The 6,787-nt window shown below is 42.2% G+C and overlaps 8 non-coding genes across 8 annotated transcripts; all 8 read left to right on the top strand.

Annotated features, from left to right (window-relative positions):
- Positions 1-652: 652 nt before the first annotated feature.
- Positions 653-724, top strand: trnap-cgg (transfer RNA proline (anticodon CGG)). The gene has a single exon. It is a non-coding gene; the product is annotated as a tRNA-Pro (tRNA).
- Positions 725-1,332: 608 nt separating this feature from the next.
- Positions 1,333-1,404, top strand: trnap-agg (transfer RNA proline (anticodon AGG)). The gene has a single exon. It is a non-coding gene; the product is annotated as a tRNA-Pro (tRNA).
- A 581-nt stretch (positions 1,405-1,985) lies between these two features.
- trnap-cgg (transfer RNA proline (anticodon CGG)) lies at positions 1,986-2,057 on the top strand. Its single transcript has one exon. It is a non-coding gene; the product is annotated as a tRNA-Pro (tRNA).
- Positions 2,058-2,665: 608 nt separating this feature from the next.
- On the top strand, positions 2,666-2,737 carry trnap-ugg (transfer RNA proline (anticodon UGG)). Its single transcript has one exon. It is a non-coding gene; the product is annotated as a tRNA-Pro (tRNA).
- A 1,261-nt stretch (positions 2,738-3,998) lies between these two features.
- Positions 3,999-4,070, top strand: trnap-cgg (transfer RNA proline (anticodon CGG)). Its single transcript has one exon. It is a non-coding gene; the product is annotated as a tRNA-Pro (tRNA).
- Positions 4,071-4,678: 608 nt separating this feature from the next.
- Positions 4,679-4,750, top strand: trnap-agg (transfer RNA proline (anticodon AGG)). Its single transcript has one exon. It is a non-coding gene; the product is annotated as a tRNA-Pro (tRNA).
- Positions 4,751-5,331: 581 nt separating this feature from the next.
- Positions 5,332-5,403, top strand: trnap-cgg (transfer RNA proline (anticodon CGG)). The gene has a single exon. It is a non-coding gene; the product is annotated as a tRNA-Pro (tRNA).
- Positions 5,404-6,011: 608 nt separating this feature from the next.
- trnap-agg (transfer RNA proline (anticodon AGG)) lies at positions 6,012-6,083 on the top strand. The gene has a single exon. It is a non-coding gene; the product is annotated as a tRNA-Pro (tRNA).
- Positions 6,084-6,787: the final 704 nt, after the last annotated feature.

Below are 6,787 nucleotides of genomic sequence, written 5' to 3'. Positions count from 1 at the left end.
GCTCGTTGGTCTAGGGGTATGGTTCTCGCTTAGGGTGCGAGAGGTCCGGGGTTCAAATCCCGGGCGAGCCCTCCTCCCTTAAGAAACCTATACGGAAAGCTTGATGGTTAACTTTGGGTACCTTCCTTCATCTCAAAAGCGTCTCTCTTTGCTCTCCCAAATTGTTAATTAAGAGTGCTGATAACAATTGCAAAAATGTCCTGTCTTACTATATTGTTTGGAGCTGTAGCAGTTGGCTCTCCTTTCACTCAACATGAGTGAAGTTATTGAGGACATAGACTGAACATCCCCAAAATTAAAGCCACTGACAGTTAAGTGAAAAACTCTTCTTTTCTTTTACAATGCAATTTTTAGCTAGACAAACCGTTATCCCAGCTTTTACTTGGAGTTTACGTTGACCCTCCACAAGTTTACACTCACAGCTGGGATTTGTAGTGTTACAGATTGATTTACACATACTTTTGGCAACTAATCTCCACTTTAGAATAAGAGAACTTTGAAATAAAAAAAAATGGAAGCAACACTGACATTGAGTGAGCTGAACTGAAAGTTGTAGGATGTTTCTATTCGATGATCGAACGTACCTTCCGAGGGTATCTTTTTGCTATCTGTGGCCCGCGGCACTCGTATGAAGTCTAAAGCTGCAAATCTTGGCTCGTTGGTCTAGGGGTATGATTCTCGCTTCGGGTGCGGGAGGTCCCGGGTTCAAATCCCGGACGAGCCCTTCCCTGGTTTACTGGCCTTGTGTCTTCCCTTTGCTGTGAAATCAGAGAAGAATTGAATCAATGACTATAACATTCAATGCATTTGGAATCAAAACCCCAAATATGGCAATACAGCTCAAACCTCCACCACTCATTCCGAAGTTGCTTCAAGACCTTCTTAAATTAATTTCTTATCTGGAATTTGAAAGACAGATCCACACATGTCAGTAATCCTGTATCATGGAAGCACACCCTCTGCAGTATTATCTAAAGCAGTTTTGGTATTTGTACTATAAATCCAGATTGAAACGCTTCAAGTCAATGGTAGAGAAATGGAGATATAGACCTGTTCTGTCTTAAAGTTGGGCTTCTTGATAAAATGTGATGTGAGTTGGTGGAACCTGGCGGTGAGTATTGGCTCATTGGTCTCAGGAGTTTTTGTGGGCTGTTCAGGGTATGTGCCTAATAACTTCACTCACGTTGAGTGAAGGGAGAGCCAACTCCAAACAATATAGGCTCATTGCTCTGGAAAAGTCAAAGAAGAAAGAAAGCAATCACAAATTCCCAGGATTCCATGGCTACGTCAGCTGTCCGCGTGCTCTCACGAAACGCAAAAAGTCCACTTTTTGGCTCGTTGGTCTAGGGGTATGATTCTCGCTTAGGGTGCGAGAGGTCCCGGGTTCAAATCCCGGGCGAGCCCTCCTCCCTTAAGAAACCTATACGGAAAGCTTGATGGTTAACTTTGGGTACCTTCCTTCATCTCAAAAGCGTCTCTCTTTGCTCTCCCAAATTGTTAATTAAGAGTGCTGATAACAATTGCAAAAATGTCCTGTCTTACTATATTGTTTGGAGCTGTAGCAGTTGGCTCTCCTTTCACTCAACATGAGTGAAGTTATTGAGGACATAGACTGAACATCCCCAAAATTAAATCCACTGACAGTTAAGTGAAAAACTCTTCTTTTCTTTTACAATGCAATTTTTAGCTAGACAAACCGTTATCCCAGCTTTTACTTGGAGTTTACGTTGACCCTCCACAAGTTTACACTCACAGCTGGGATTTGTAGTGTTACAGATTGATTTACACATACTTTTGGCAACTAATCTCCACTTTAGAATAAGAGAACTTTGAAATAAAAAAAAATGGAAGCAACACTGACATTGAGTGAGCTGAACTGAAAGTTGTAGGATGTTTCTATTCGATGATCGAACGTACCTTCCGAGGGTATCTTTTTGCTATCTGTGGCCCGCGGCACTCGTATGAAGTCTAAAGCTGCAAATCTTGGCTCGTTGGTCTAGGGGTATGATTCTCGCTTCGGGTGCGGGAGGTCCCGGGTTCAAATCCCGGACGAGCCCTTCCCTGGTTTACTGGCCTTGTGTCTTCCCTTTGCTGTGAAATCAGAGAAGAATTGAATTATTGACTATAACATTCAATGCATTTGGAATCAAAACCCCAAATATGGCAATACAGCTCAAACCTCCACCACTCATTCCGAAGTTGCTTCAAGACCTTCTTAAATTAATTTCTTATCTGGAATTTGAAAGACAGATCCACACATGTCAGTAATCCTGTATCATGGAAGCACACCCTCTGCAGTATTATCTAAAGCAGTTTTGGTATTTGTACTAAAAATCCAGATTGAAACGCTTCAAGTCAATGGTAGAGAAATGGAGATATAGACCTGTTCTGTCTTAAAGTTGGGCTTCTTGATAAAATGTGATGTGACTTGGTGGAACCTGGCGGTGAGTATTGGCTCATTGGTCTCAGGAGTTTTTGTGGGCTGTTCAGGGTATGTGCCTAATAACTTCACTCACGTTGAGTGAATGGAGAGCCAACTCCAAACAATATAGGCTCATTACTCTGGAAAAGTCAAAGAAGAAAGAAAGCAATCACAAATTCCCAGGATTCCATGGCTACGTCAGCTGTCCGCGTGCTCTCACGAAACGCAAAAAGTCCAACTTTTGGCTCGTTGGTCTAGGGGTATGATTCTCGCTTTGGGTGCGAGAGGTCCCGGGTTCAAATCCCGGACGAGCCCTTTCCTGGTTTACTGGCCTTGTGTCTTTCCTTTGCTGTGAAATCAGAGAAGGATTGAATCAATGACTATAACATTCAATGCATTTGGAATCAAAACCCCAAATATGGCAATACAGCTCAAACCTCCACCACTCATTCCGAAGTTGCTTCAAGACCTTCTTAAATTAATTTCTTATCTGGAATTTGAAAGACAGATCCACGCATGTCAGTAATCCTGTATCATGGAAGCACACCCTCTGCAGTATTATCTAAAGCAGTTTCCGTATTTGTTCTACAAGTCCAGATTGAAACGCTTCAAGTCAATGGTAGAGAAATGGAGATATAGACCTGTTCTGTCTTAAAGTTGGGCTTCTTGATAAAATGTGATGTGAGTTGGTGGAACCTGGCGGTGAGTATTGGCTCATTGGTCTGAGGTGTTTTTGTGGGCTGTTCAGTGTATGTGCCTAATAACTTCACTCATGTTGAGTGAAGGGAGAGCCAACTCCAAACAATATAGGCTCATTGCTCTGGAAAAGTCAAAGAAGAAAGAAAGCAATCACAAATTCCCAGGATTCCATGGCTACGTCAGCTGTCCGCGTGCTCTCACGAAACGCAAAAAGTCCACTTTTTGGCTCGTTGGTCTAGGGGTATGGTTCTCGCTTAGGGTGCGAGAGGTCCGGGGTTCAAATCCCGGGCGAGCCCTCCTCCCTTAAGAAACCTATACGGAAAGCTTGATGGTTAACTTTGGGTACCTTCCTTCATCTCAAAAGCGTCTCTCTTTGCTCTCCCAAATTGTTAATTAAGAGTGCTGATAACAATTGCAAAAATGTCCTGTCTTACTATATTGTTTGGAGCTGTAGCAGTTGGCTCTCCTTTCACTCAACATGAGTGAAGTTATTGAGGACATAGACTGAACATCCCCAAAATTAAAGCCACTGACAGTTAAGTGAAAAACTCTTCTTTTCTTTTACAATGCAATTTTTAGCTAGACAAACCGTTATCCCAGCTTTTACTTGGAGTTTACGTTGACCCTCCACAAGTTTACACTCACAGCTGGGATTTGTAGTGTTACAGATTGATTTACACATACTTTTGGCAACTAATCTCCACTTTAGAATAAGAGAACTTTGAAATAAAAAAAAATGGAAGCAACACTGACATTGAGTGAGCTGAACTGAAAGTTGTAGGATGTTTCTATTCGATGATCGAACGTACCTTCCGAGGGTATCTTTTTGCTATCTGTGGCCCGCGGCACTCGTATGAAGTCTAAAGCTGCAAATCTTGGCTCGTTGGTCTAGGGGTATGATTCTCGCTTCGGGTGCGGGAGGTCCCGGGTTCAAATCCCGGACGAGCCCTTCCCTGGTTTACTGGCCTTGTGTCTTCCCTTTGCTGTGAAATCAGAGAAGAATTGAATCAATGACTATAACATTCAATGCATTTGGAATCAAAACCCCAAATATGGCAATACAGCTCAAACCTCCACCACTCATTCCGAAGTTGCTTCAAGACCTTCTTAAATTAATTTCTTATCTGGAATTTGAAAGACAGATCCACACATGTCAGTAATCCTGTATCATGGAAGCACACCCTCTGCAGTATTATCTAAAGCAGTTTTGGTATTTGTACTATAAATCCAGATTGAAACGCTTCAAGTCAATGGTAGAGAAATGGAGATATAGACCTGTTCTGTCTTAAAGTTGGGCTTCTTGATAAAATGTGATGTGAGTTGGTGGAACCTGGCGGTGAGTATTGGCTCATTGGTCTCAGGAGTTTTTGTGGGCTGTTCAGGGTATGTGCCTAATAACTTCACTCACGTTGAGTGAAGGGAGAGCCAACTCCAAACAATATAGGCTCATTGCTCTGGAAAAGTCAAAGAAGAAAGAAAGCAATCACAAATTCCCAGGATTCCATGGCTACGTCAGCTGTCCGCGTGCTCTCACGAAACGCAAAAAGTCCACTTTTTGGCTCGTTGGTCTAGGGGTATGATTCTCGCTTAGGGTGCGAGAGGTCCCGGGTTCAAATCCCGGGCGAGCCCTCCTCCCTTAAGAAACCTATACGGAAAGCTTGATGGTTAACTTTGGGTACCTTCCTTCATCTCAAAAGCGTCTCTCTTTGCTCTCCCAAATTGTTAATTAAGAGTGCTGATAACAATTGCAAAAATGTCCTGTCTTACTATATTGTTTGGAGCTGTAGCAGTTGGCTCTCCTTTCACTCAACATGAGTGAAGTTATTGAGGACATAGACTGAACATCCCCAAAATTAAATCCACTGACAGTTAAGTGAAAAACTCTTCTTTTCTTTTACAATGCAATTTTTAGCTAGACAAACCGTTATCCCAGCTTTTACTTGGAGTTTACGTTGACCCTCCACAAGTTTACACTCACAGCTGGGATTTGTAGTGTTACAGATTGATTTACACATACTTTTGGCAACTAATCTCCACTTTAGAATAAGAGAACTTTGAAATAAAAAAAAATGGAAGCAACACTGACATTGAGTGAGCTGAACTGAAAGTTGTAGGATGTTTCTATTCGATGATCGAACGTACCTTCCGAGGGTATCTTTTTGCTATCTGTGGCCCGCGGCACTCGTATGAAGTCTAAAGCTGCAAATCTTGGCTCGTTGGTCTAGGGGTATGATTCTCGCTTCGGGTGCGGGAGGTCCCGGGTTCAAATCCCGGACGAGCCCTTCCCTGGTTTACTGGCCTTGTGTCTTCCCTTTGCTGTGAAATCAGAGAAGAATTGAATTATTGACTATAACATTCAATGCATTTGGAATCAAAACCCCAAATATGGCAATACAGCTCAAACCTCCACCACTCATTCCGAAGTTGCTTCAAGACCTTCTTAAATTAATTTCTTATCTGGAATTTGAAAGACAGATCCACACATGTCAGTAATCCTGTATCATGGAAGCACACCCTCTGCAGTATTATCTAAAGCAGTTTTGGTATTTGTACTAAAAATCCAGATTGAAACGCTTCAAGTCAATGGTAGAGAAATGGAGATATAGACCTGTTCTGTCTTAAAGTTGGGCTTCTTGATAAAATGTGATGTGACTTGGTGGAACCTGGCGGTGAGTATTGGCTCATTGGTCTCAGGAGTTTTTGTGGGCTGTTCAGGGTATGTGCCTAATAACTTCACTCACGTTGAGTGAATGGAGAGCCAACTCCAAACAATATAGGCTCATTACTCTGGAAAAGTCAAAGAAGAAAGAAAGCAATCACAAATTCCCAGGATTCCATGGCTACGTCAGCTGTCCGCGCGCTCTCACGAAACGCAAAAAGGCCAGCTTTTGGCTCGTTGGTCTAGGGGTATGATTCTCGCTTAGGGTGCGAGAGGTCCCGGGTTCAAATCCCGGACGAGCCCTCCTCCTTTAAGAAACCTATACGGAAAGCTTGATGGATAACTTTGGGTACCTTCTTTCATCTCAAATGCGTCTCTCTTTGCTCTCCCAAATTGTTAATTAAGAGTGCTTATAACAATTGCAAAAATGTCCTGTCTTACTATATTGTTTGGAGCTGTAGCAGTTGGCTCTCCTTTCACTCAACATGAGTGAAGTTATTGAGGACATAGACTGAACATCCCCAACATTAAAGCCACTGACAGTTAAGTGAACAATGTTGTGGAGAAAATGAGTCGAATCACGCGTTGGTCAGCCGTCCATTGGGGAGTTTATTGAACAAACTGTCACAGCAAATATGCATACAGAATGTACAAAATGTCCGACGAGCTCATCTTGTGACACCCTTTTATACCGTTTTATCATAACAAGTGTACGTGGCCCTCTCTGGAGGCGCCTAGCTTTCGCAGTTTATCATAAACACGCTCATTCTAACTATCAACAATATTCATATGAACCAGTCAACAAGGCACAGGATGTAACTAGGCCAGAAGTCATGAGAATGTCATGACATCCTTCTCCCACATAGTCCCCCCTGAAATCACTTATCAGTGATTTAATAAAGAAATAATCTAAAATGAAAGAAAATCATCCCACATAGTTAATTAAGAATTAATTAACATAATCAATACTAAATCATCCTAATAATTCTACAATATCAATCAACGGG

The sequence above is a fragment of the Odontesthes bonariensis genome, chromosome 9, assembly GCF_027942865.1.
Source record: "Odontesthes bonariensis isolate fOdoBon6 chromosome 9, fOdoBon6.hap1, whole genome shotgun sequence".
Classification (NCBI taxonomy): Eukaryota; Metazoa; Chordata; class Actinopteri; order Atheriniformes; family Atherinopsidae; genus Odontesthes; species Odontesthes bonariensis.
The sequence above is the reverse complement of the archived record's forward strand: the minus strand, read 5'-3'. Positions and strand labels throughout refer to the sequence as shown.